The following is a 12,310-nucleotide window of genomic DNA, read 5'->3' on the forward strand; positions in this document are numbered from 1 at the left end:
TAATATAAGAAGTTCAAGTGAAACCCTATTTCTCGTTAGTGACAGAATAATAATGGGAGGTTATAAGGAAAAAAATATTTGCCCAGATAACTATACTCTCTCACTTGATATTTTTAACTCACCAGATTTAATAAATCTGACAGAAATTATTCCACTTGGCTTGCTCATATTGATCATCATAACCATCACTATTATTCTCTATACAGTCATTTTGATTATGTGACCTTTTGTAACAGAAATGCTCTCCCACTTCCCTGTGCTGACATCAATGTTACCCACTCTTTAACAGTAAGCATAGATATTATCTTGTCTAGGAAGCCTTCTCTTCCACTCCTAGTTTAGAGGGATTCCTTCCTCCTATGAACTTCAAATCTACATAGTAATGGCTCACATTATATTAGCATTGACAATTTTCAAAGCACTTTCACTTACTCCTGTTGTCATTGGGTATACAATCTCGTACCTCCTTGTATTTGTGTGGACAGTTGGTAAAGGGGCACTTGAGAGGCTACCACATGCCAAGAACTTCACTAAGTGCTTTATATACTTTCTCATTAAATCCTCCAATAACCCTAGAATGTGTGTTTCCTATTTTGCAAATGATTAAACTGGGGCTTAAAGAGGTAAGATAATTCACCCAAGGTCACAGATAACTAGTAATGGAGATGCCAGGATTTAAAGGTAGGTCTGTTTGACTCTAAAGTACAAGCTTTTTCCATTAGACCACTTTGCAGTGTTCATGAATAATGGCTAGTAGCAGGTATGATAAACTTCCTATGTGCCAAGGCCTGTATATAAGCATGTCATGTGCATGATCTCATTTAATCTTCATAACGACTTGATGAGGCAGGTATTATTTCTATCATTCCCATTTTTCATATGGGGAAACTGAGGCACCAAGAGGGAAAGTAACTTGTCGAGGTCACCAAACTACTCAGTAGTAGAAGCAGGATTCAAATCCAGATCTACCTAAATCTAAAGTACAATCTCTCTCCTACTACACTAACCTGTCTCATTCTCTCCTCAAAGCTTGTAAATTCCTTCAGACTGGAACCTTACCTTATCACTTTTTATATCCCACAGAGGAAATGGAAATGTTTGTTGATTTTTATCAAGAAATGTTTGTTGATTTTTATGCTTATAGGGCTTTTACTTTCTAAAGAACTAAACATAAGCCAAGAAGAAAAAAAATAGTAATGTTCATGGCAGAGTTAAGCAAAGAGAAAAATCCAAAGATAGAAAAAAAGAGAGAAAGATTTGCACACACTATGATGAAGAGGTAATGACAGATAAATAATCCTATCCTCAGCTCAAGCTAGGTAGCATACAGAAGAAGATACAAGGACATTGTAAGTGCTACTTAGCTGTACAGAAAAACAAGGTTCTGAGCATGTGGGTCCCAGAGATACATAAGTCTGCCTTTGAAATTATGACTTTGAAGATAATACTAACTTTTCTACCCTAAAACTGTATTACTGGGTTGACACTGAGCTCCACTAGGTTAGACAAATGTGGAACAAAGAAATTCTTTCCCAATTTATCATAAAAATGTCTCCTGGCATAAACGAAATGGTAAGTGAAGGCAAAAAATATATTTATATGATTTATCTATGGCCTGTTTATGTTGCCATGTTGTTACCTGCAGTCTAAAAAAATAATAACTGAAAGAACTACACAGTTCTCAGTCCCTTGGGGCCAGATGTGTTTGAGAATGCAGATTATTTTGGATTTTAGAGAGGTAATATGACATCATATATTGAATATTACATGACATTCCCATGGGGTCTGGGGTAGCATCTCATAATCAAACACAGTAACATTTCTGCAACAAAATATATGAATATTCACTCTAAGAATTAAATAATGACTAGAAGGAATCTCAGTCCAGATTTGTCACAAAATGAATAAAACAAAATTTTTAGGTTTGCAGAAATTTTTGAATTTCAGGATTTTAGAGAAGAAACTGAGAACTTATGCTTTTTTCTAATGCTGTGATGTCAATATATCCTATTTTATATAATTAAAATGACTATGTCTTTTTTATCCACAGATTTATTTTAAATTTGGTCATGTACATTTCACCCTAATTATCAACATAAAAGCAACATGGCCTTATTATTTCAAAACCGGCCTAGGTTTCAGAGGACTTGGTTTTTGTTCAGCCTCATCACTAACTGGCTATATGACTAACATTTACTACTGAGATCCAAGGTTAGCTATTCCACCTAACATCCAGTGAAAATGCCCAAGGGAGAGAGTAGGAGTGAAATGATTTTTCAGTGTACTAGAGGTGATTTTCTTCTTTTCATATGAAGTGTTATATATCATGGCCAGCATACTCACACTGAAAAGGTCAATTTCTTGCACACTCATTCACTCACTGATATATTTGCTCATTTATTAAATAAACATTATTCTAAGTACTAGAGACATAAACATGAATAAGATATGGTACCTGTCCTTGAGGAGCTTAAAATTTAGAAGGGAAAGTAGATATACAAACAATATTACATTGAGATAAGTTCAAGTAGAGGTAATCAGAGATTGGTAGAAGGCAGACAAGAAGAAGCCTGACCCAATGTGTGCAGGAGGTTTGGAGTAAGCTTCCTAGAAGAGGTGACATCTAAGATGAGACCTGCAGCCTGAGTAGAGAGAGCCAGATAAAGAAAAGTGGAGGTGGGGAGATGCATAAGAGCATTTCAGTTAGCAGATACACTTTATGAGAATCAGAGTGGCAAGATGGCATGTTATTTGTAAACATCAAGTAGAGTAGCATGACTGGAAATGTTAAGTGAGCTCACTGGAAATTTCTAATGACACAGATCCACATAGTTGTGGGACATTTTTTTCTTCTAAAAATTCCCAGGAGCCTAGATCTAACAGCAGAGAAGTGGTATGGATTCAGTTTCAATGAAACAAGGGGACCGGAAACAAGAATGGATTAAAGTACTAGACAACGGGATCCAGGCTGGATTTTAAAAAAAAGCAGATGATGTTAGGAAGATGGCAGACCAGGAGAAAAAAGAGAGTTAAAGAGGCTGGAGGCCTCAATGAGTTAAATAACAGGTCCAGCAAAAAAAAAAAAAAAAAGCAGAGAAAAAGCTAGAGGACAAGGAACCTATGGTCAAAGAGTAGGATTTTGAACTTTAAGATTTCAGAGACTCAGAGGTTCAATTTTTAGTGAATAACAATGTTCAAGATGTGGGCATGAAACTCGGTGGCCAACGATGAATAAAGGGGCAATTCCTCAGAATTGAGTACATCAGGTAACTCTGAGGCTAGGGGCTCAAAGAAACAAAAACATACATCACTGAAGAAATTTGTTGGGTGTTTTGGAACCTCAAGAGTTTAACATAACTGATGAGAAAGAAAGAAATGGCCTGAGGACAGAGCAAGACGGCAGAATAGAAGACTCTAACAATTATCCCCATCCTACCCCACCATAGGAACACCAAATTTAACAACTATCTACACAGAAAAAAAAAAAAAAAGCACCTTCATAAGAATCAAAAATCAGGGGAGCACTCAGAGTACTTGCTTTTACCTTCATATAGCTGAAAGAAGTACTAACGAAAGTACGAAAGACTGTCTTGAATTGCCAATGCCACCTCTTCCCTACCCCCAGCAGTGGCTGCATGGCACAGAAAAAGAATCTGTGCACTTGGGAGAGAAAGAGTGCAGCAATTGTGAGACATTACATTGAACTCAGAGCTGCCCTGTCAAAGCAGAAAGCAAAACCAGGCTGAACTCAGCTGATGCCCACTCACAGGGGAACTATTTAAACCAGACCTAGCCAGAGGGGAACCACCCATCCCAGTGGTCAGGATTGAATCTGGCAAGCCTTGCCACTGTGGGCCAAAAGTTCACTGCGGCCCTCAATAATCTTGAAAGGCAGTCTAGGCCACAAGGACTGCAATTCTTAGGTGAGTCCTAGTGCTGAATTGGGCTAAGAATCAGTGGATTTAGGAGGCACCCAACCTACTGATACACTAGCCAGGGTGCCTAAGGGAATGCTGGTGCCACCCCTCCCCTAACTCCAGGCTGCAAAACTCACAGCTCCAAAAGAGACTCCTTCTATCTGTTTCAGAAGAGGAAGGGGAAGAGTGAAGATGACTTTGTCTTACATCTTGGATATCAGCTCAGCCACAGTAGGAAAGGGCACCAGTCAGAGTCAAGAGGTCCCCTTTTCATGCCCTAGCTCACAGATGACAGTTCTAGATATACCCTGAACCAGGAGAGAATCTACTGCCTTAAAGGGAAGGATCCAGTCCTGGCAGGACCTGCTGACTGAAAAGCCCTTGGGCCCTGAATAACAAGCAGTGATACCTAGGTAATATGCTGTGAGCCTTGGGTGAGACTTTGAGACTTGCTGAATGCAGGTGTGACTCAGCACATCCTCAGCTGTTGTGGCTACAGGGAGAGACTCCTACTTGAGAAAAGCAGTGGGAAAAGTAAAGGGAACTTTGTCTTGAACCTTAATTACCAGCTTAGTCACAGGGGAGTAGAGCACCAAGTGGGCTTTTAGGGTACCCAATCCTGGGCCTTGGCTGTTAGATGGCATTTCTGGACCTGCCCTGGGCCAGAGGGGAGCCCACTGCCCTGAAGGGTGGTGAGTTCCAGGCCACGTAACATTCACCACAAGCAGACAGAAGAGTCCTTGGGCTTTAAGAGAACATTGGCAGTACTCTCAGTGGGCCTGCAGTGGTGGTTGCCACAAGGTAGGGCTTTTCCACCTGTAGAAAGGGGAAGAAACAGTGGGAAGAACTGCATCTTGTGGTGAGTGCCAGATCACCTGCAGTACAACAGAATACTAGGTATATTTCTAAGATTTTGACTCTAGTTCTTGGCTCCTGGAAAGTACCGTTGGACATGCCTGGGGCCTGCAAGAACTCACCACCCTGAAGGAAAGGATACAAGGCTGGCTGGCTTTGCCACCTGCTGTTTACAAACAGCAGTCCCAGTGCCTTGAGCGAACATAGCCAGGTAGTGATTACAGTGAGCCTTGGACAAGACCTAGTGCTGTGCTGGCTTAAGGTCTGACCTAGTGCTGTCCCAGTGGTGGTGGCCTCAGTGGCGTTTGGGTCACCTCATCCCAAAGCTCCAGGCAGCTCAGCCCAGAGAGAGAGAGATTCCATTTGATTGGGGAAAAGGAAAGGATGAGAACTAGAGCCTCTGATGGTAATTCAGGGAATTATTCTGTTTTTTATCCAAGACCATTAAGGCAATACCTTTACAAGTTGCAAGAGCCACAGTGTCACTGAATTTGGTATGCCTCTTAATGCAAATACAGCTTAGATAACAACACTCAAGTCCCTTAGAACACCTGGAAATCTGTCCGAAGAAAGATAGGTACAAACAAGCCCAGATAGTGAACAGTACAATGAATACCTAACTCTTCAATGCCCAGACACAGACGAACATTCACAAGCATCAAGACCATCCAGGAAAATGTGAAATCACCAAATGAACTAAATAAGGCACCAGAGACTAATCCTGGAGAAACAGAGACATAGTACCTTTCAGACAAAGAATTCAAAATAGCTGTTTTGAGGAAACACAAAGAAATTCAACAGAACCCAGAACAGGAATGCAGAATTATATCAGATAAATTGAACAAAGAGGTTGAAATAATTAAAAATAATCAGGCAGAAATTCTGGAGTTAAAAATGCAACCGACATACTGAAGAATGCATCAGAGTTTTTTAATAGCAGATTGATCAAGTAGAATAAACAATTAGTGACCTTGAAGATAGGCTATTTTAAAATACATTAATAGCATTTAAAATGGTCAGAGGAGACAAAAGAAAAAAGAATAAAGAAAACAATGAAACATGCCTACAACATCTAGAAAATAGTCTCAAAAGGGCAAATCTAAGAGTTAGTGGCCTTATAAAGGAGGTAGAGAAGGTGATAGAGGTAAAAGTTTGTTCAAAGTAATAATAACAGAGGATGTCCCAAATCTAGACAAAGATATCAATATACAAGTACAAGAAGGTTATAGAATACCAGGCAGATTTAACCAAAAGAAGATGACCTCAAGGCATTTAATGATCAAACTCCCAAAGGTCAAGGATGAACAACGGATCCTAAAAGCACTAAGAGATAAGAAACAGATAACACACAATGGAGCCCCAGTCAGTCTGGCAGCAGAGTTACCAGCAGAAGCCTTATGGCCAGGAGAGAGTGGCATGATACATATAAGGTGCTGAAGGAAAAATAAGACATACTACTCCTTCACCCTAGAATAGTATGTCCAACGAAAATATCCTTCAAACATGAAGAAAAATAAAGACTTTCCCAGACAAATAAAAGCTGGGGGATTTCATCAATACCAGATATGTCCTACACAAAATGCTAAATTGAATACTTTGACGAAAAAGAAAAGGATGTTAATGACCAATAATAAATCATCTGAAGGCACAAAACTCACCGGTAACAATAAGTATATAGAAAACCACAAAATATTATAACAATGTAACTGTTGTATAAACCACTCTTAAGTGGAAAGACTAAAAGACGAACCAATCAAAAATATTAACTGCAACAACTCTTCAAAACATAGACTACTATAAGATATAAACAGAAACAACAAAAAGTTTAGAAGTTGGGGGATGAAGCTATGATGTAAAGTTTTTATTAGTTTCCTTTTTGCTTGTTTGTTTATGCAAACAATGTTATGTTGTTATCAGCTTAAAATAATAGGTTATTAGATAGTATTTGCAAGCCTCATGATAACGTCTAATCAAAAAACATACAATGGATCCACAGAAAATAAAAAGCAAGAAACTAAATCATATCACCAGAGAAAATCACATTCACTAGAGGAAGACAGGAAGGAAGGAAAGTAGAAGGAGAAGACCACAAGGCCACCAGAAAACAAATAACAAAATGGCAGAAGTAAGTCATTACTTGCCAATAATAACACTGAATATAAATGGACTATACTCTCCAATCAAAAGACATAGAGTGGCTGAATAGATATAAAGATGAGACCCAATCATCAGTTGCCTACAAGAAACATCCTTCACCTAAAAAGACACATATGGATTGAAAATAAAGGAATGAAAAAAATACATTCCATACCAATGGAAACCAAGACAGAGCAGGAGTAGCTATACTTACATCAGAAAAAAATATATTTCAAAACAAAACTATATGAAGAAACACAGTTCACCCATAAAGACACATATAGACTGAAAATAAAGGAATGAAAAAAGACATTCCATATCAATGAAATCATCAGTTGCCTACAAGAAACACATTTCACCTAGAAAGATACATATAGATTGAAAATAAAAGAATGAAAAAAAGACATTCCATACCAATGGGAACCAAGACAGAGCAGGAGTAGCTATACTTACATCAGAAAAAATACATTTCAAAACAAAACTATATGAAGAGACAAAGACAGTCACCAAATAATGACAGAGGTCAACTCAGTAATGGAATATAGCAATTGTAAATATATGTGCACCCAACACTGGAGCACCTAGATACATAAAGCAAATAGTATTAGAGCTAAAGATAGAGATAGACCCCAGTACAATAATAGCTAGTGACTTCAATACCCTACTGTCAGCACTAGACAGATCTTCCAGACAGAAAATGAACAAAGTAACATCAGACTTAATCTGCACTGTACACCAAATAGACCTAATAGATATTTAGAGAAAACTTCATACAATGGCTACAGAATACACCTTCTTTCCCCAGCACATGAATTATCCTCAAGGATAGACTGTGTGTTAGGTCACAAAGCAAGCCTTAAAACATTGAAAAAAATTAAAACAATAACAAGCATCTTCTCTCAACACAATGGAATAAAACTAGAAATCAATAACAAGAGGAAATTTGGAAACTATACAAATATATGGAAATTAGACAATATGTTCCTGAATAGCCATGAATCAATGAAGTGATTAAGAAGGAAATTAAAACACTTCTTGAAACAACTGATAATGGACACATGATATACCAAAACCTGGGATACAACAGAAGCAGTACTCAGAGGGAAGATTATAGCTATAAGTGCCTATATTAAAAAGAGGAAAAACTTCATATAAACAGCCTAATGATACATCTTAAGTAACCAGAAAAGCAAAATCAAACCAAACCCACAATTAGGAGAACAAAATAATAAAGATGAGAGCAGAAATAAATAAATTTGAAATGAAGAAAATACAAAAGATTAATGAAACAAAAAGTTGTTTTTTAAGAAAGATGAATAAAACTCACAGACCTTTTGCCAGACTAAGCAAACAAGAGAGAATACCCAAATAAGTAAAATCAGAGATAAAAAAGAAGGCATTGTAACTGATACCATAGAAATTCAAAGGTCAATAGTGGCTACTCTGAACAACTATATGCCAATAAATTGGAAAATCTAGAAGAAATGGAAAAATGTCTAGACACATACAACCTAACAAAATTGAACCAGGAAGAAATCCAAAACCTGAGCAGACCAATAACAAGTAATGAGAGCAAAGCTATAACAAAACTCTCCCAGTAAAGAAAAGCCCAGGACCCATGGGCTGGGCACGTTGGCTTCTGTGTGTAATCCCAGCACTTTAGGAGGCCAAGGCAGGTGGATTCCTTGAGCTTAGGAGTTTGAGACCAGCCTGGGCAACATGGTGAAACTTTGTCTCTACCAAATATACAAAAATTAGTTGGGTGTGGTGGCACACGCCTGTGGTCCTGGGTACTCAGGAGACTGAGGTGGGAGGATTGCTGGACCCCAGGAAGTCGAGGCTGCAGTGAGCTATGATCATGCCACTGCACTCCAGCCTGGGCAACACAGCGAGAACTTGTCTTTAAAAAAAAAAAAAAAAAAAAAAAAATCGCAGGTTTACTTCCATAGAAGCCATCTACATGCTAAGTTTTTACCTGTACCTCTTTTATGGACAATGATTTTCTACCTTAGATACTTGTATATGTCCCTTATTAGATAAACTATGTGTTCCCTGGGAGCACAGAGCATAATCTGATTTGTTTCTTTGTCCTTCACAGCACCTAACACAAGGCCTGGAACACAGATATTATTGAAAGCATTAGAAGTTCTTGAATGATATAATGAAATGAAATAGAGATATTTCAGGAAGATGAGTCTGGCAAGACATTGCAGGATGGATTAGAGGGGGAGTAGCTTAGGAGTCCAGGTGTATGTCCAAACTGGTTTGGCAGGTATCCTTAATTCCTCTTCACCTAAGGCCAATGCCATACATTCCTATTTAAGTACCAAGAAACTTCTCTGGAACCCACCTCCTAGCCATCCTCCAAGCCCCACCTGCAGCCCCATCTCAGATAGTGTCTCTCTTCTAAGAATCTCTTGGATTAGATATATAAGTATGACCTCTCAGCTCTGAAACCTGCCTTTGCTCTTTAGATGCTACCCTTAGTCCCCTTTTGCCCCTCTCCTGAAGCCACTTGCCTAGAACGGGAAAAAGCACTCAAGGCTGGGACTAAATTACAACAATAAAATGGGAGAAGGGACAAATTCCAGACTCATTCCAAAGAAGAACAAAACAACAACAACAAAAAAAATTACAAGAAGAGTAAGTGAAAAAATTATATATTGAGGATAAATGAGAAGAAATAGTCACCAATGACTCTAAGGTTCCAGCTTGGGAAACTAAAGAAATCACTGACAGGAATGGAGAAGTGTCAAGGGGAGATGCTTTAGGAGAAAAAGAAAATGAGTTCACTTTTTCACATGTTGCATTTGAGGTGCTGATAAAACATCTAATTCACGAGCATGACTGGAAATATGGAACAGACAGAGGTGAGGATTTTAGGATTTGGATTTAAGAGTAATTTACCCAGAGACTCTTGGAATACTATGATCAGAAAATACCGTAGAAATTATCTAACTCAAGTCTCTACTATAATTTTGTTAGAAAATCAATACTCAAAGAATTTAAACACATCCATGAAACATGGCAAAAGCAGAATTGGAACACAGATCTTTTAAAATGTCTTCCTCCTATATATTTCTAACATTCTCTGATAAATGAGAGTAAGGCTTTGGGAAATAACCACATTTGGGAGAACAAAGAAAAGCAGACTGAGATGGATCAAAATTTTAAGAGGAACAATGGAATCCAAGAGGGGAAAATTTCAAGAAGGGAGCAGTCAACAGTGTACTCTGTGACAAAAACATCTAATTGAATGGGAATTGAGAAAAGGTCACTTCATTTTGCAATGAAGTTATTAGTTACTTGGCAACAGAATGTTCCTTTTAATAGTACCTACTATGCCAGAGCTCTCTAAAATGCTGTCCTTGGAGTCCTTGCAATGGGAACACCTCAGACATATGATCCACTTATAATGAGGTTTTCTTATTATTTCAGTAATTAAATTACTCTGAACAGCGTCCAAGAAGAACCAGCTTTATACAAATTTCAAACCTATAGTGACTCATGTTAGAACAGAGTTACAGTTTGCTCACATTCTCATCTGACATATTTTATCAAAGTTCTTAGAGGCTAGTCATACTTTTCAAAATTTATAGATTTTATTTCCTTCCTCTGAATCCAGATGTATATAATCCTAGGAACTTCAAACTTTCCAGTAGTTCACTAATTACTGCATAAAGTTTTTCAAAATAACATTACTAATTATATTGTACAGTATAATGAGACATGCAAACATGGGAAATTGAAAATGTCAATGCCTATTTTTTAAATTCAATGGGTGATGATTTTAAGGCAGTTTTTGACACATTTATTCCCAGTTCTTTACCTCTCATTGTAAGAAAATAAGTGGCACTAAGACTATTGGCATAATGAAAACCAAATTATAATACAGGGAATCATGCAGCAGGATTTGTCTAAATGTAGAAATTTTCAGTAACAGCCATCTGGCAAGTAGCAACATTGAAAGTGTATGGGGGATGTGCTTTTTACATCATCTGTGTATCAGATGATCTGCAATCTTTAAAAAAAATAGACATTTTATTAGTTGAAAGAAAATACAGTTTTGTCATTTTCAGACTAAGTTCTGAATTCTGTCTTAATTTAAAGTTACAAATTCAATCTGATAGGAAGAAAAAGAACATGAAAATGCACTTCATCTGAATGTAACAGGTATGGTATTATAATGTTTAAATTTTCCACCTTACCAAAGCTACAGACACACTCAAGTATCATATCACTACATAATCCACAGATGTTTAAATGGCATATACACACAGATTTAAACTTCATCTAAAAGCAGATAAAGATTAGAAACCGAATTAGAAACTGCACTTGAGACTACTGTCACTGGCTACAGTAATAGCTGTTATAAAAACAATTCAGCCACCTCCCTTTTTCTCCTCCCCTTAGAATCCCTCTTCCCTGCTTCCTTTTGTTGCTATCCACTTGATCTTTTCCTTCCTTCTCCTCTAAGCGAAGGCTTAAGCCTACTAGTGGCACTTATACCTAATGAAGCTTCTGATCCCTATTAATTAGGATAAAAATAGATCTTACATAACCTTGAGGACGCAATAAATTTCAAAACACATCTTATATGTTAGTTTAATATAGTTATTAGTAAATTCTTAGAAAGTTTTTCACTAAGGCTCTCTGCTTCCTTTTGTATGTGCACCCAGTTCAAGCCCGCTTGAGTCCTCTGTATACCGGGTTCATATCACACTAGAACTCAAGTCAACTAGAAGTAAACTACAGATTCATTTATAGATTATTCCAGCGGAAAAATTAAGCCGTATCTGCTCAGAAGTGAAATCAGTTAAGGTGTCTATAGAGAGAAGACCACCATCTGAATGTAATTAATTCTGTGAAAAGGACCCCCTCCATCTACTCCAAATCTGTCCTCCTTCAAAATCGACCTCAAATGGCACCTCTACCATGAAGCCTGACCTGCCCTCTCCCACTTAACCTATTCTCCACTGCTTCAAAACTTTTGTAAGTTATTGCTACCATCCATTTTAGTCCTTAATTATTTTCATCTTATATTGTAATTTAAATGTGTCATACTTGGGATTTGTTTTAAGGTGGATTTAAGCTCCTTAAAATTAGGGCCTATGTCTTAAAAATTCTGTATCCTCCATTATACCTGGCACATGCAAACATTGAATGAATATGGTCAATAGTGGAAAAAATGACTTAGGTGCCAGAAACTGAAGTACATATGGCTCTGGTGCGTAATTACCCTTTTCACCTACACTGCTTTTACTTCTCCCACCAACTCAAATTGCTTCACATTTTTGTTTTTTTGTTTTTGTTTTTTTTTTTTTTTTGAGATGGAGTCTCACTCTGTCGCCCAGGCTGGAGTGCAGTGGCATGATCTTGGCTCACTGTAACCTCCGCCTCCC

The 12,310-nt window shown here is 37.7% G+C and overlaps 1 protein-coding gene across 1 annotated transcript in view; it reads right to left on the bottom strand.

The window, feature by feature from the left end:
- The window catches only part of FMR1NB (fragile X mental retardation 1 neighbor), a 46,923-nt gene that overhangs the window by 1,808 nt on the left and 32,805 nt on the right, over positions 1-12,310 (bottom strand). The gene's annotated exons all lie outside the window — the stretch shown is intronic.

This window comes from Mandrillus leucophaeus, unplaced genomic scaffold (genome assembly GCF_000951045.1).
Source record: "Mandrillus leucophaeus isolate KB7577 unplaced genomic scaffold, Mleu.le_1.0 Scaffold422, whole genome shotgun sequence".
Taxonomy (NCBI): domain Eukaryota; kingdom Metazoa; phylum Chordata; class Mammalia; order Primates; family Cercopithecidae; genus Mandrillus; species Mandrillus leucophaeus.